The sequence below is a fragment of the Pseudophryne corroboree genome (genome assembly GCF_028390025.1).
Source record: "Pseudophryne corroboree isolate aPseCor3 chromosome 3 unlocalized genomic scaffold, aPseCor3.hap2 SUPER_3_unloc_40, whole genome shotgun sequence".
NCBI classification, from domain to species: Eukaryota; Metazoa; Chordata; class Amphibia; order Anura; family Myobatrachidae; genus Pseudophryne; species Pseudophryne corroboree.
Window position 1 is genome coordinate 460,317 of NW_026967531.1, and position 16,878 is coordinate 477,194.

A 16,878-nucleotide genomic window follows, 5' to 3' on the forward strand; every position below is an offset into this window, starting at 1 on the left:
TCTCCCCTGCAGTTACACGGTAGAAGAGGGTAAAAAGAGAGGGGGGCACATAATTAGGTGCAAAAATCAATATAAACAGCAGCTACTGGGTTAACATTAAGTTACTGTGTTATTCCTGGGTTAATAGCGCTGGGGTGTGTGCTGGCATACTCTCTCTCTGTCTCTCCAAAGGGCCTTGTGGGGGAATTGTCTTCAGATGAGCATTCCCTGAGTGTGCGGTGTGTCGGTACGTGTGTGTCGACATGTCTGAGGTAAGAGGCTCCCATAAGGAGGAGATGGAGCAAATATGTGTGTGTGAGAGGGTGTCTCCGTCGACAACGCCGACACCTGTTTGGATATGTGTAATTAAGTGCTAAGGTGAATTTATTGCACAAAAGATTAGAGAACAGACAGGAAATCTACCCATGTCTGTCCCTATGTCGCAGAGACCTTCAGAGTCTCTCAATGATCACTATCCAAAATAATAGACACTGATATCGACACGGAGCCTGACTCCAGTGTCGACTACGATAATGCAAAGTTACAGCCAGAATGGCAGAAAAGTATTCAATATATGATTATTGTAATAAAAGATGATTTGCATATCACTGATGACTCATCTGTCCCTGACACGAGGGTACACATGTCTAAGGGGAAGAAAGCTGAGGTAAATTTCCCTCCTCTCATGAGGAAAAAGAGCGGGAATCTCCAGACGTGAGACTGCAGCTTCCCACAAAGAATTCTCAGGCAGTATCCTTTCCCCACTAGGGCCAGGATACGATGGGAATCTTCCCCTAGGGTGTCACAAAAGGCAGCCCTGATGTTACAGCTATTCTCAGGGATCCTGCAGATAGCGTGCACATTCTAGTATACTACTCAGACCGGCGATTGTGTCGGCATGGGTTTATAGCGCTGTGGCAGCGTGGACAGGTACCTTATCAGCAGAGATTGAGACCCTAGTATGTATATAGATATATATATATTAAAGATGCTGTCTTAAGAGATATGTATATATAAAGCATGCCCATAGAGACATGAGTATACTGGGTCCTAGAGTCAAAGCTATGTCGATTTCTGCTTGACGTGTCCTGCACAATATGCAATGGACAGATGATGCCGACTTAAGAGGCATATGGAAGGCTGAGGATTGTGTGGAGAAGGGTTCTCGGACCTGGTCTCCACAGCTATAGCTGATAATTCTGATGTTTTGCCTTATATCCCTGCACAGCCTAGAAAAGCACGACATTATCAAATGCAGCCTTTCGAATAGAGACAAGAAAGTCCGAGGTGCGTCCTTTCTTGCCAGAGGTGGGGGAAGAGAAAAGAAGCTGCACAACACAGCTAGCTCCCAGGAACAGAAGTCCTCCCCGGCCTCTACAAAAATCCACCGCATGTCGCTGGGGCTCCACAGGCGGAGCTAGGCCCGATGGGGGCACGCCTTCGAAAGTTCAGCCACAAGTGGGTTCACTCCCTGTTAGATCCCTGGGCAATAGATATTGTGTCTCAGGGATACAAGCTGGACTTTGAGAGGATGCCCCCTCACCGACGGCCCTGCTGGCTTCCCCCCACGAGAGGGAAACAGTGTTAACTGCAATTCACAAATAGTATCTTCAGCAGGTGGTGGTCAAGGTTCCCCTCCTTCAACAAGGAGGGGGTTATTATTTGACCATGTTGTAGTCCCGAAACCAGACGGTTCGGTCAGACCCATATTGAATTTAAAATCCCTGAACATATACCTGAAAATGTGCAAGTTCAAGATGGAATCGCTAAGAGCGGTCGTTGTAAGCCTGAAAGGTGACTCGGGACATAAAGAATGCATACCTTCAGGTCCCTATTTATCTACCTCATCAGGCGTACCTCCTCAGAATTGCGGTACGGGATTGTCATTACCAATTTCAGACGTTGCCGTTTGGTCGCTCCACGGCCTGGAGAATATTCACCAAGGTAATGGCGGAAATGATGGTGCTTCTGCGGAAGCAAGGTGTCACTATTATCACGTACTTGGACGATCTCCTCATAAAAGCGAGATCAAGAGAGCAGTTGCTGAACAGCGTATCACTTTCTCTGGAAGTATAACGGCAACACGGCTGGAGTCTATATATTCCAAAGTCGCAGTTGGTTTCTACAGCTCATCTGCCTCTCCTAGGCATGATCCTAGACACAGACCAGAAAAGGGTTTATCTTCCGATAGAGGGAGCTCAGGAGCTCGTGACACTGGTCAGGAATCTATTAAAACTGAAACAGGTGTTAGTGCATCACTGCTCTCGAGTCCTGGGAAGGATGGTGGCATCATAAGAGGCCATTCCCTTTGGCAGGTTCCATGCGAGGACCTTCCAGTGGGACTTACTGGACAAGTGGTCCGGATCACATCTTCAGATGCATCGGTTAATCACCCTATCCCCCAGGGCCAGGGTCTCTCTCCTGTGGTGGCTGTAGAGTGCAGATTCGGCATTCAGGACTGGGTCCTGGTGACCACGGATGCAAACCTCCGAGGGGGGGGGGGGGGGGCAGTCACACAGGTAAGATATTTCCAAGGGCTGTGGTCAAGTCAGGAGACTTGCCTTCACATCAATATCCTGGATCTAAGGGCCATATACACCGCCCTACATCAAGCGGAGTCCCTGCTTCGCGACCAACCGGTTATGATTCAGTCAGACAATATCACCGCAGTGGCTCATGTAAACCGCCAAGGCGGCACAAGGAGCAGGGTGGCGATGGTAGAAGCCACCAGAATTCTTCGCTGGGTGGAGAATCACGTACGCGCACTGTCAGCAGTGTTCATTCCGGGAGTGGACAACTGGGGAGCAGACTTCCTCGGCAGGCACGACCTCCACGCGGGAGAGTGGGGACTTCATCAAGAAGTCTTCACGCTGATTGCAAGTCGGTGGGAACTGCCACAGGTGGACATGATGGCATCCCGCCTCAACAAAAAGCTGCAGAGATATTGCGCCAGGTCAAGAGACCCTCAGTCGATAGCTGTGGTCGCACTGGTGACACTGTGGGTGTTCCCGTCGGTCTATGTATTTCCTCCTCTTCCTCTCATACCCAAGGTGCTGAGAATTATAAGGAAAAGTCGAGTGAGAACAATACTCTTTGTTCCGGATGGGCCAAGAAGGACTTGGTATCCAGATCTGCAAGAGATGCTCACAGAGGACCCATGGCCTCTGCCTCTAAGACAGGACTTGTTGCAACAGGGGCCCTGTCTGTTCCAAGACTTACCGCGGCTGCGTTTGACAGCATGGCGGTTGAACGCCGGCTCCTAACAGAAAAAGGCATTCCGGATAAAGTCATTCCTACGCTGATCAAGGCTAGGAAGGACGTGACAGCGAAACATTATCACCGTATATGGCGAAAATATGTTGCTTGGTGTGAGGCTAGGAAGGCCCCCGCGGAGGAATTCCAGCTGGGCAGTTTCCTTCACTTCCTGCAGTCAGGAGTGTCTTGGGCCTGAAATTGGGTTCCATTAAGGTCCAGTTTTCGGCCCTGTCTATTTTCTTTAAAAAAAGAACTGGCTTCTCTGCCTGAAGTTCAGACATTTGTAAAGGGAGTGCTGCATATTCAGCCACCTTTTGTGCCACCAGTGGCACCTTGGGATCTTAACGTGGTGTTGAGTTTCCTAAAGTTACATTGGTTTGAACCACTTAAAACCGTGGAGTTAAAATATCTCACGTGGAAGGTGGTCTTGCTATTAGCCTTGGCTTCGGCTAGGCGTGTGTCAGAATTAGCGGCTTTGTCACATAAAAGCCCCTATCTGGGTTTCCATATGGACAGAGCGGAATTGCAGACACGTTCACAATTCCTGCCAAAAGTGGTGTCATCTTTTTATATAAACCAACCTATTGTGGTGCCTGTGGCTACTCGTGACTTGGAGGATTCCGAGTTACTTGACGTAGTCCAGGCTTTGAAGGTTTATGTAGCCAGAACGGCTAGAGTCAGGAAAACTGAGTCGCTGTTTATCCTGTATGCATCCAACAAGCTGGGTGCTCCTGCTTCAAAGCAAACTATTGCTCGCTGGATCTGTAACACGATTCAGCAGGCTCATTCTGCGGCTGGATTGCCGATGCCAAAATCGGTAAAAGCCCATTCCACAAGGAAGGTGGGCTCTTCTTGGGCGGCTGTCCGAGGGGTCTCGGCATTACAGCTGTGCCGAGCGGCTACTTGGTCAGGGGCAAACACTTTTGCAAAGTTCTACAAGTTTGATATCCTGGCTGAGGAGGACCTGGAGTTCTCTCATTCGGTGCTGCAAAGTCATCCGCACTCTCCCGCCTGTTTGGGAGCTTTGGTATAATCCCCATGGTCCTTACGGAGTCCCCAGCATCCACTAGGACGTTAGAGAAAATAAGATTTTACTTACCGGTAAATCTATTTCTTGTAGTCAGTAGTGGATGCTGGGCGCCCGTCCCAAGTGCGGACTTCTTCTGCAATGCTTGTATATTGTTATTGCTTACATAAGGGTTATGTTATAGTTGCATCAGGGTTGATCTGATGCTCTATTGTTGTTCATACTGTTAACTGGGTAAGTTTATCACAAGTGATACGGTATGATTGGTGTGGCTGGATGAGTCTTGCCCTGGATTCCAAAATCCTTTCCTTGTACTGTCAGCTCTTCCGGGCACAGTTTCTCTAACTGAGGTCTGGAGGAGGGACATAGAGGGAGGAGCCAGTGCACACTCAGAATCCAAAGCTTTCTTAAAGTGCCCATGTCTCCTGCGGAGCCCGTCTATTCCCCATGGTCCTCACGGAGTCCCCAGCATCCACTACGGACTACGAGAAATAGATTTACCGGTAAGTAAAATCTTATTTTCGCAAGGTTACACAGTAGTGAAGAAGATATCCGGTGAGTGTGAGACACCGAGCAGCCATCCCCGTGTGTCAGGAAGAAGAAGGACCCAGAGCCTCATCTCGGTGCCTCCACCTCACTCACTGACACATGACACATTGACCAGAAGATCCTGGAACTCACCAACAAGATCATTCAGCTGCTGACTGGAGAGGTGACTGCTGGGAATGGGACATTATACAGTAACACCAGGGGACGTGTCTGGGTGATGACTGGAGAGGTGATTGCTGGGAATGGTGCATTATACAGTAACACCAGGGGACGTGTCTGGGTGGTGACTGGAGAGGTGACTGCTGGGAATGGGGCATTATACAGTAACACCAGGGGACGTGTCTGGGTGATGACTGTATCACTGTGTGTGTCAGGTTCCTATAAGGTGTCAGGATGTCACTGTCTATGTCTCCATGCAGGAGGGGGAGTATATAGAGGAACACAGGGGTCTGTACAAGGACGTGATGATGGAGAATCACCGGCCCCTCACATCACTGGGTAAGAGGAGACTGTCATGTATTGTACAGGGGAGAGCAGGTATGGGGGCCCCCTATATACACACATCACCTGATAATCACATATATACACTGTACTCAGTCACTGTGTGTCTCCTACAGATGGGCCCAGTAACAGAGATACCCCAGAGAGATGTCTCCGTCCTCTGTATTCCCAGGATTGTACAGAGGAGAATCACAGGATCCCACAGGAGGATCAGGTAGGTGGGATTTAGGGTCTCACCCATATACTAAAGTGACTGTCACTATATGATCTGTAGAGAAGATGTGTGTCTTATACACTGATGTTATACTGTTTCACCTCAGTTTAATCTGACTGTATGCAAATGTCATTAGAGTGTTTGTTTGTTTTTTAGACACAACGTCTGTCTGATATTAAAATAGAAGGTACAGAGGTAGAAGAAGAGACGTATGTGACTGATATGAAGGCAGAAGATATAAAGGGAGAAGAAGAGACGTATGTGACTGATATGAAGGCAGAAGATATAGAGGGAGAAGAAGAGACGTATGTGACTGATATAAAGGCAGAAGATATAGAGGGAGAAGAAGAGACGTATGTGACTGATATAAAGGCAGAAGATATAGAGGGAGAAGAAGAGACGTATGTGACTGATATAAAGGCAGAAGATACAGAAGGAGAAGAAGAGACGTATGTGACTGATATAAAGGCAGAAGATATAGAGGGAGAAGAAGAGACGTATGTGACTGATATAAAGGCAGAAGATATAGAGGGAGAAGAAGAGACGTATGTGACTGATATGAAGACAGAAGATATAGAGGGAGAAGAAGAGACATATGTGACTGATATGAAGGCAGAAGATATAGAGGGAGAAGAAGAGACGTATATGAGGGGTGATCAGCAGTGTAAGGAGGAGGAGATCCCTACAGATATCAGCATAGGTGAGTAATAAACACTTATTACAGAAGTCATATATTCTCATTGCTCAGTCACTACAGCAAGCTCTTATCCTACAGCCTCCTCTGCCATCAGCCCTGTTCTCAGTTGGGTGTTTCTAACACAAGGCTATCCATGACAAATATCACATGTAGAGAGTTTTCTCATACGTCCTAGAGGATGCTGGGGACGCTTTGAGAACCATGGGGTAAAGACGGGATCCGCAGGAGACATGGGCACTTTAAGACTTTAAAAGGGGTGTGAACTAGCTCCTCCCTCTATGCCCCTCCTCCAGACTCCAGTTAGATTCTGTGCCCAGCGATACTGGATACACTTAGGAGCTCTCCACAGTTTCTCAGAAAAAATACTTTATTTAGGTTTATAATTTTCAGAGAGACCTGCTGGCTACAGGCTCTCTGCATCGTGGGAGTGAGGGGGGAGAAGCAGGACCTACTTCTGTGCGTTTAAGGGCTCTGCTTCTTAGGCTACTGGACACCATTAGCTCCAGAGGTTCAGATCACTTGGTGCGCCTAGCTGCTTGTTCCCAGAGCCGCGCCGTCACCCCCCTCACAGAGCCAGAAGACAGAAGCCGGATGAGTAAAGAAAGATCAGAAGACTTCAGTGACTGCAGAAGACGGCAGTTGGATCCGACAACACGCCTGTCGTTCCTGGGTATGATTCTGAATACAGAATTACGGAGAGTTTTTCTTCCAGTGGAAAAGGCTCTGGAAATACAGAACATGGTAAAACAGATTCTGAAACCGGCAAAAGTGTCAGTTCTTCCATGCACTCGGTTGCTGGGGAAGATGGTGGTGGCCTACGAAGCCATTCTGTATGGCAGGTTCCATGCCAGGGGTGCTTCAGTGGGACCTGCTGGACAAGTGGTCCGGGTCTCACCTGGACATGCACCGGAAAATAATCCTATCTTCCAGGACCAGGATCTTCTTTCTGTGGTGGCTGCACAGTTCTCACCTTCTGGAGGGACGCAGGTTCGGGATTCAGGATTGGATCCTGGTAACCACAGATGCAAGTCTCCGAGGCTGGGGAGCAGTCACACAGGGGTGAAACTTTCAGGGAAAATGGTCAAGCCAGGAAGCTTGTCTGCACATAAACATTCTAGAATTAAGGGCCATTTACAACGGCATTCTGCAAGCGGAACATCTTCGCGGTCTGCCCATCTTGATTCAATCAGACAACATAACAGCAGTGGCGTACGTAAACCGCCAGAGCGGAACAAATTTCAGCCTTATCAATTTTCTTTCAGAAAGAATTGCCCTACCTTCCGGAAGTTCAGACCTTCGTCGGGTGTGCTGCACATCCAACCTCCATTTGGGCCCCCAGTGAAACCATGGGATCTTAATGTGGTGTTGCAGTTCCTGCAATCTCCTTGGTTTGAACCTTTACATAAGGTTGAGTTAAAATTCCTTACTTGGAAAGTAGTCATGTTGTTAGCCTTGGCGTCATAAAGGTGAGTTTCTGAATTGGCGGCTTTGTCTCACAAAAGACCCTATTTAATCTTCCATGCTGATAGAGCGGAGTTGAGAACTCATCAGCAATTTCTACCAAAAGTGGTTTCCTCATTTCACGTAAACCAGCCTATTGTGGTGCCAGTGGCTACTGATGCCTTGGCGGAATCGAAGTCTCAATGTGGTCAGAGCTTTGAAAATCTATGTCGCCAGAACCGTGCAGATTAGGAAAACAGAGGCTCTGTTTGTCCTGTGTGCTCACAACAAGATTGGGGCTCCTGCTTCCAAGCAGACTATTGCACGCTGGATCTGTAATACGATTCAGCAGGCTCATTCTACGGCAGGGTTACCGTTACCGAAATCGGTGAAAGCTCATTCTACCAGAAAGGTGGACTCATTCTGGGCGGCTGCCCGAGGGGTTTCGGCATTACAACTTTGGCGAGCTGCTACTTGATCGGGTTCAAACACCTTTGTGAAGTTTTACAAGTTTGATACCCTGGCTGAGGATGACCTCATGTTTGATCAGTCGGTGCTGCAGAGTCATCTGCACTCTCCCGCCCATTCTAGAGCATTGGTATAAACCCCATGGTTTTGAAGCATCCCCAGCATCCTTTAGGACGTATGAAAAAATAGGATTTTAATACCTACTGGTTACAGACCTAGTCTCTACAGCTACTGCTGGAAAATCATAATTTTTACCTTATGTTCCCCCAAAACATAAGAAAACGCTTCATCAAATGCAGTCCTTTCGGCCCAATAGATACCGAAGAGGAAGAGACTCTGCCTTCCTTGCTGTTAGAGGCAGGGAAAGAGGTAAAAGAAACCCAGGCTTCTCTGCCTCCCAAGAACAGAAGTCCTCCCCAGCTTCTGCCAAGTTCACCGCATGACGCTGGGGTTTCCCTGCGGGAGTCCTCGCCGGTTGGGGCACGTCTCAAGCTCTTCAGCCAGGTCTGGGTTTGCTCGGGCCTGGAACCTTGGATTTTAAAAATTGTGTCACAAGGGTACAAACTAAAATTTTAAGACGTTCCCCCCTCGCCGATTATTAAAATCAGCCTTGCCAGCTTCTCTGACTGGCAGAGAGGTAGTGTGCGACGCAATACAAAAATTGTGTCAGAACCAGGTCATTATCACGGTTCCCCCTGCGCAACAGGGACAAGGCTTTTATCCCAGTTTATTCGTGGTTCCGAAGCCGGACGGCTCGGTCAGACCGATCCTCAACCTTAACCTAAATTACTTTCTGCAGAAATTCAAGATGGAGTCTCTCAGAGCAGTGATCTCCAGTCTGGAGGAAGGGGACTTTATGGTCTCCTTAGACATAAAGGATGCCTACCTACATGTTCCCATTTATCCTCCTCATCAGGCCTTCCTGCGCTTTGTGGTTCAGGATTGTCATTACCAATTTCAGACGTTGCCATTTGGGCTGTCCACGGCTCCGAGGATTTTTACCCAAGTGATGGCGGAGATGATGATTTTTCTTCGCATGCAAGGTGTCATGATTATCCCATACTTGGACGATCTCCTGATGAAAGCCAGATGCAGGGACAAGTTGTTACAGAACATTGCACTGTCCCTGAAGGTGTTGCAACAACATGGCTGGCTCCTCAACCTGCTGAAATCTCAGTTGATCCCTACGACCCACCTGTCGTTTCTGGGGATGAATCTGGACACAGAACTACAGAGAGTTTTTCTTCCGGAAGAAAAAGCTCTGGAACAAATCTTAAAACCAACCAGAGTGTCGATCCATCAATGCACTCGCTTGCTGGGAAAGATGGTGGCGGCCTACGAGGCCATTCAGTTTGGCAGATTCCATGCCAGAGTATTCCAGTGGGACCTGTTGGACAAGTGGTCCGGTTCCCACCTACACATGCAGCGGACGATAGTCCTGTCCTCAAAGACAAGAATATCACTGCTGTGGTGGCTGCACAGTTCTCACCTCCTCGAGGGACGCAGGTTCGGTATTCAGGATTGGATTCTAGTGACCACGGATGCAAGTCCCCGGGGTTGGGGTGCAAGGAAGATGGTCAAGTCAGGAGACTTGTCTCCACATAAACGTTCTGGAATTAAGGGCCATTTACAACGGCCTTCTACAAACTGAACGCCTTTTTCAAAGTCGACCCGTCCTCATCCAGTCGGAGAATGTAACAGCAGTAGCTTACATCAACAGCCAGGGCGGAACAAAAAGCAGAGCAGCAATGGCAGAAGCCACAAGGATTCTCCGCTGGGCGGAGAAACATCTAAGCGCTCTGTCAGCTATCTTCATTCCAGGAGTGGACAACTGGGAAGCAGACTTCCTCAGCAGACACGATCTCCATCCAGGAGTCTTCACAGAAGTGACAAGTCGCTGGGGTACTCCCCAAGTAGACATGATGGCGTCTCGTCTCAACAAGAAACTCCAAAATGATTGCGCCAGGTCAAGGTACCCTCAAGCCATAGCGGTGGGCGCTCTGGTGACACCGTGGGTGTTTCAGTCGGTATGTGTTCCCTCCACTTCCTCTCATTCCGAGAGTGTTAAAAATTATAAGAAGAAAAAAGGTTCCAACGATGCTCATTGTTCCAGATTGGCCAAGGAGGGCTTGGTATCCCGATCTTCAGGATTTACGCATAGGAAATCCCTGGCTGCTTCCTCCTACGAGAGGACCTGTTACAGCAGGGGCCGTGTCAGTATCAAGATTTATCGCGGCTACGTTTGACGGCATGGCGGTTGAACGCCAGATTCTAGCCCAGAAGGGTATTCCCAGTGAAGTCATTCCCACTCTTATTCAGGCTAGAAAGGATGTTACGGAAAAAACACGATCACCACATTTGGAGGAAATATATTTCCTGGTGCGAGTCCAAGAAGGCTCCTGCGGAAATTTTTTAACTTGGACGTATTCTCCACTTTTTACAAGCTGGAGTGGATGCGGGCCTTAAATTAGGATCCATTAAAGTACAAATTTCTGCATTGTCAGTTTTCTTTCAGAAACAATTGGCCTCACTTCCTGAGGTGCAAACGTTTGTAAAGGGGGTGTTACACATCCAACCACCTTTTGTGCCTCCTGTGGCACCTTGGGACCTTAACGTGATGTTACAGTTCCTTCAATCTCACTGGTTTGAACCTTTTTCAAAAGGTGGATTTGAAATTCCTCACTTGGAAAGTGGTCATTTTATTGGCCTTGGCATCTGCACGGCGGGTGTCCGAATTGGCGGCCTAGTCTCACAAGAGCCCTTATTTGATCTTCCATGAAGATAGAGCAGAGTTGAGAACTCGTCAACAGTTTCTGCCGAAGGTGGTTTCTTCTTTTCATATAAACCAACCTAATGTCCGTCTCCCTCTTCCTATAACTGAGGTCTGGAGGAGGGGCATAGAGGGAGGAGCCAGTTCACGCCCTTATTAAAGTCTTATAAAGTGCCCATTTCTCCTTCGGATCCTGTCTATACCCCATGGTTCTATTGATGACCCCAGCATCCTCTACGGACTCAGAGAAAAGGATTTACCGGTAGGTATTAAAATCCTATTATTAGTGCGCAAGCAGGACAGCATTTTCTCTTCTTTGGTGTTTTATTATTACAACCATGTCACCTCTAGTAATCCCACATGAGCGTCCATGTCACCTCTAGTAATCCCACACGAGCGTCCATGTCTCCTCCAGTAATCCCACATGAGCGTCCATGTCACCTCTAGTAATCCCACATGAGCGTCCATGTCACCTCTAGTAATCCCACATGAGCGTCCATGTCTCCTCCAGTAATCCCACATGAGGGTCCGTGTCACCTCTAGTAATCCCACATGAGCATCTGTCTCACCTCTACTAATCCCACATGAGCGTCCATGTCTCCTCCAGTAATCCCACACGAGCGTCCATGTCACCTCTAGTAATCCCACATGAGCATCCATGTCACCTCTAGTAATCCCACACGAGCATCCATGTCACCTCTAGTAATCCCACACGAGCATCCATGTCACCTCTAGTAATCCCACATGAGCGTCCATGTCACCTCTAGTAATCCCACATGAGCATCCATGTCACCTCTAGTAATCCCACACGAGCATCCATGTCACCTCTAGTAATCCCACACGAGCGTCCATGTCTCCTCTAGTAATCCCACACGAGCGTCCATGTCTCCTCCAGTAATCCCACACGAGCGTCCATGTCACCTCTAGTAATCCCACATGAGCGTCCATGTCACCTCTAGTAATCCCACATGAGCATCCATGTCACCTCTAGTAATCCCACATGAGCGCACATGTCACCTCTAGTAATCCCACATGAGCGTCCATGTCACCTCTAGTAATCCCACATGAGCGTCCATGTCACCTCTAGTAATCCCACATGAGCGTCCATGTCACCTCTAGTAATCCCACATGAGCGTCCATGTCTCCTCCAGTAATCCCACACGAGCATCCATGTCACCTCTAGTAATCCCACACGAGCGTCCATGTCACCTCTAGTAATCCCACATGAGCGTCCATGTCTCCTCCAGTAATCCCACATGAGCGTCCATGTCTCCTCCAGTAATCCCACATGAGCATCTGTCTCACCTCTACTAATCCCACACGAGCGTCCTTGTCACCTCTAGTAATCCCACGAGCATCAGTGTCACCTCCAGTAATCCCCCATGAGCGTCCATGTCACCTCCAGTAATCCCCCATGAGCGTCCATGTCACCTCTAGTAATCCCCCATGAGCGTCCATGTCACCTCCAGTAATCCCCCATGAGCGTCCATGTCACCTCTAGTAATCCCACATGAGCGTCCATGTCACCTCTAGTAATCCCCCATGAGCGTCCATGTCACCTCTAGTAATCCCACATGAGCGTCCATGTCACCTCTAGTAATCCCACATGAGCGTCCATGTCACCTCTAGTAATCCCACATGAGCATCCATGTCGCCTCTAGTAATCCCACATGAGCGTCCATGTCACCTCTAGTAATCCCACATGAGCGTCCATGTCACCTCTAGTAATCCCCCATGAGCGTCCATGTCACTTCTAGTAATCCCCCATGAGCGTCCATGTCACCTCTAGGAATCCCACATGAGCGTCCATGTCACCTCTAGTAATCCCACATGAGCGTCCATGTCACCTCTAGTAATCCCACATGAGCATCCATGTCGCCTCTAGTAATCCCACATGAGCGTCCATGTCACCTCTAGTAATCCCACATGAGCGTCCATGTCACCTCTAGTAATCCCACATGAGCATCCATGTCGCCTCTAGTAATCCCACATGAGCGTCCATGTCACCTCTAGTAATCCCACATGAGCGTCCATGTCACCTCTAGTAATCCCCCATGAGCGTCCATGTCACTTCTAGTAATCCCCCATGAGCGTCCATGTCACCTCTAGGAATCCCACATGAGCGTCCATGTCACCTCTAGTAATCCCACATGAGCGTCCATGTCACCTCTAGTAATCCCACATGAGCATCCATGTCGCCTCTAGTAATCCCACATGAGCGTCCATGTCACCTCTAGTAATCCCACATGAGCGTCCATGTCACCTCTAGTAATCCCACATGAGCGTCCATGTCACCTCTAGTAATCCACCATGAGCATCCATGTCGCCTCTAGTAATCACACATGAGCGTTCAGTGTTGATCAAGATCCAGTCTATGCATCCTATCTTTTTTTTTTTTTTAATACACATAAAAGCAATGATTTCAGGTAAAACATGTCAGTTATAGAATTATATATTGTATCCTGTAACACCCTGGGTCTTGTCTACTCATTTTATATTTCTCTGACGTCCTAGTGGATGCTGGGAACTCCGTAAGGACCATGGGGAATAGCGGGCTCCGCAGGAGACTGGGCACAACTAAAAGAAAGCTTTAGGACTAACTGGTGTGCACTGGCTCCTCCCCCTATGACCCTCCTCCAGACCACAGTTAGATCTTTGTGCCCGGCCGAGCTGGATGCACACTAGGGGCTCTCCTGAGCCTCCTAGAAAAGAAAGTATAGTTTAGGTTTTTTATTTTCAGTGAGATCTGCTGACAACAGACTCACTGCTACGAGGGACTAAGGGGAGAAGAAGCAAACCTGCCTGCTTGCAGCCAGCTTGGGCTTCTTAGGCTACTGGACACCATTAGCTCCAGAGGGATTGAACGCAGGACCCGACCTCGATGTCCATTCCCGGAGCCGCGCCGCCGTCCCCCTTACAGAGCCAGAAGCAAGAAGAGGTTCCAGAAAATCGGCGGCAGAAGACATCAGTCTTCACCAAGGTAGCGCACAGCACTGCAGCTGTGCGCCATTGCTCCTCATGCACACCTCACACTCCGGTCACTGATGGGTGCAGGGCGCTGGGGGGGGGCGCCCTGAGCAGCAATAAATAACACATTGGCTGGCAAATATACACCATATATAGCCCCAGGGGCTATATAGGTGTAAATTAACCCCTGCCAGATTTCCTAAAGTCCGCCGAAAAAGGGGCGGAGCTATCTCCCTCAGCATACCGGCACCATTTTCCCTCACAGCTCCGCTGGAAGGAAGGCTCCTTGGCTCTCCCCTGCAGTCCTGCACTACAGAAAAGGGTAAAAAAGAGAGGGGGGCACTTATTAGGCGCATTATAGTTATTCTATGCAGCTATAGGGGAAAGCACTCTGTATAGGTGTCACCCCAGTGTATATAGTGCTCTGGTGTGTGCTGGCATACTCTCCCTCTGTCTCTCCAAAGGGCTTTGTGGCGTCCTATCCTCTTTTAGAGCATTCCCTGTGTGTGTGCTGTGTGTCGGTACGGCTGTGTCGACATGTATGAGGAGGAAAATTATGTGGAGGCAGAGCAAATGCCGGTAAATGTGATGTCACCCCCTGCGGGGTCGACACCTGTGTGGATGGATTTATGGAAGGAATTACGGGAAAGTGTCAACTCCTTACATAAAAGGCTTGACGACATGGGACAGCCGGCAACTCAGCTTGTGCCTGTCCAGGCGTCTCAAAGGCCATCAGGGGCTGTAAAACGCCCGTTACCTCAGATGGCAGACACAGACGTCGACACGGATACCGACTCCAGTGTCGACGATGAGGAGACGGCTGTAACTTCCAATAGGGCGACACGTTACATGATTGAGGCAATGAAAAATGTATTACACATTACTGATATTACCCCAGGTACCACAAAAAAGGGTATTATGTTTGGTGAGAAAAAACTACCAGTAGTTTCTCTGACGTCCTAGTGGATACTGGGAACTCCGTAAGGACCATGGGGAATAGCGGCTCCGCAGGAGACTGGGCACAAAGTAAAAGCTTTAGGACTAGCTGGTGTGCACTGGCTCCTCCCCCTATGACCCTCCTCCAAGCCTCTGTTAGATTTTTGTGCCCGAACGAGACGGGTGCAGGCTAAGGGGCTCTCCCGAGCTGCTTAGTGTAAAAGTTTAAAGTAGGTTTTCTATTTTCTCTATCGTCCTAGTGGATGCTGGGGTTCCTGAAAGGACCATGGGGAATAGCGGCTCCGCAGGAGACAGGGCACAAAAAGTAAAGCTTTTCCAGGTCAGGTGCTGTGCACTGGCTCCTCCCCCTATGACCCTCCTCCAGACTCCAGTTAGATTTTTGTGCCCGGCCGAGAAGGGTGCAATCTAGGTGGCTCTCCTAAAGAGCTGCTTAGAAAAAGTTTAGCTAGGTTTTTTATTTTACAGTGATTCCTGCTGGCAACAGGATCACTGCAGCGAGGGACAGAGGGGAGAAGGAGTCAACTCACCTGCGTGCAGGATGGATTGGCTTCTTGGCTACTGGACATCGAGCTCCAGAGGGACGATCACAGGTACAGCCTGGATGGTCACCGGAGCCGCACCGCCGGCCCCCTTGCAGATGCTGAAGTCAGAAGAGGTCCAGAATCGGCGGCTGAAGACTCCTGCAGTCTTCTAAAGGTAGCGCACAGCACTGCAGCTGTGCGCCATTTTCCTCTCAGCACACTTCACACGCAGTCACTGAGGGTGCAGGGCGCTGGGGGGGGGCGCCCTGGGAGGCAAATGTAACCTATATAAAGGCTAAAAATACCTCACATATAGCCCCCAGAGGCTATATGGAGATATTTAACCCCTGCCTGAATTCTCTAAATAGCGGGAGACGAGCCCGCCAAAAAAGGGGCGGGGCCTATCTCCTCAGCACACGGCGCCATTTCCTCTCACAGCTCCGCTGGTCAGGAAGGCTCCCAGGTCTCTCCCCTGCACTGCACTACAGAAACAGGGTAAAACAGAGAGGGGGGGCAAATTTATGGCGATATTTTTGATATAACAAAGCAGCTATAAGGGAGCACTTATTATAAGGCTATCCCTGATATATATATAGCGCTTTTGGTGTGTGCTGGCAAACTCTCCCTCTGTCTCCCCAAAGGGCTAGTGGGTCCTGTCTTCGTTAGGAGCATTCCCTGTGTGTCTGCTGTGTGTCGGTACGTGTGTGTCGACATGTATGAGGACGATATTGGTGTGGAGGCGGAGCAATTGCCAAATATGAGGATGTCACCCCCTAGGGAGTCGACACCTGAATGGATGCCTTTATTCATGGAACTACGGGATAGTGTCAACACGCTAAAGCAGTCGTTTGACGACATGAGACGGCCGGACAATCAATTAGTGCCTGTCCAGGCGACTCAAACACCGTCAGGGGCTGTGAAACGCCCTTTGCCTCAGTCGGTCGACACAGACCCAGACACAGGCACTGACTCCAGTGGTGACGGTGACGAATCAACCGTATTTTCCAGTAGGGCCACACGTTATATGATTTTGGCAATGAAGGAGGCGTTACATTTAGCTGATACTACAGGTACCACTAAACAGGGTATTATGTGGGGTGTGAAAAAACTACCTATAATTTTTCCTGAATCAGAAGAATTAAATGACGTGTGTAATGAAGCGTGGGTTGCCCCTGATAAAAAGCTGATAATTCCAAAGAAATTATTGGCATTATACCCTTTCCCGCCAGAGGTTAGGGAGCGCTGGGAAACACCTCCTAGGGTGGACAAAGCGCTAACACGCTTATCAAAACAAGTGGCGTTACCTTCTCCTGAGACGGCCGCACTTAAAGATCCATCAGATAGGAGGATGGAAAATATCCAAAAAAGTATATACACACATGCAGGTGTTATACTACGACCAGCTATAGCGACTGCCTGGATGTGCAGTGCTGGGGTAGTTTGGTCAGAGTCCCTGATTGAAAATATTGATACCCTGGACAGGGACAATATTTTACTGTCGTTAGAACAAATAAAGGATGCATTTCTTTATAT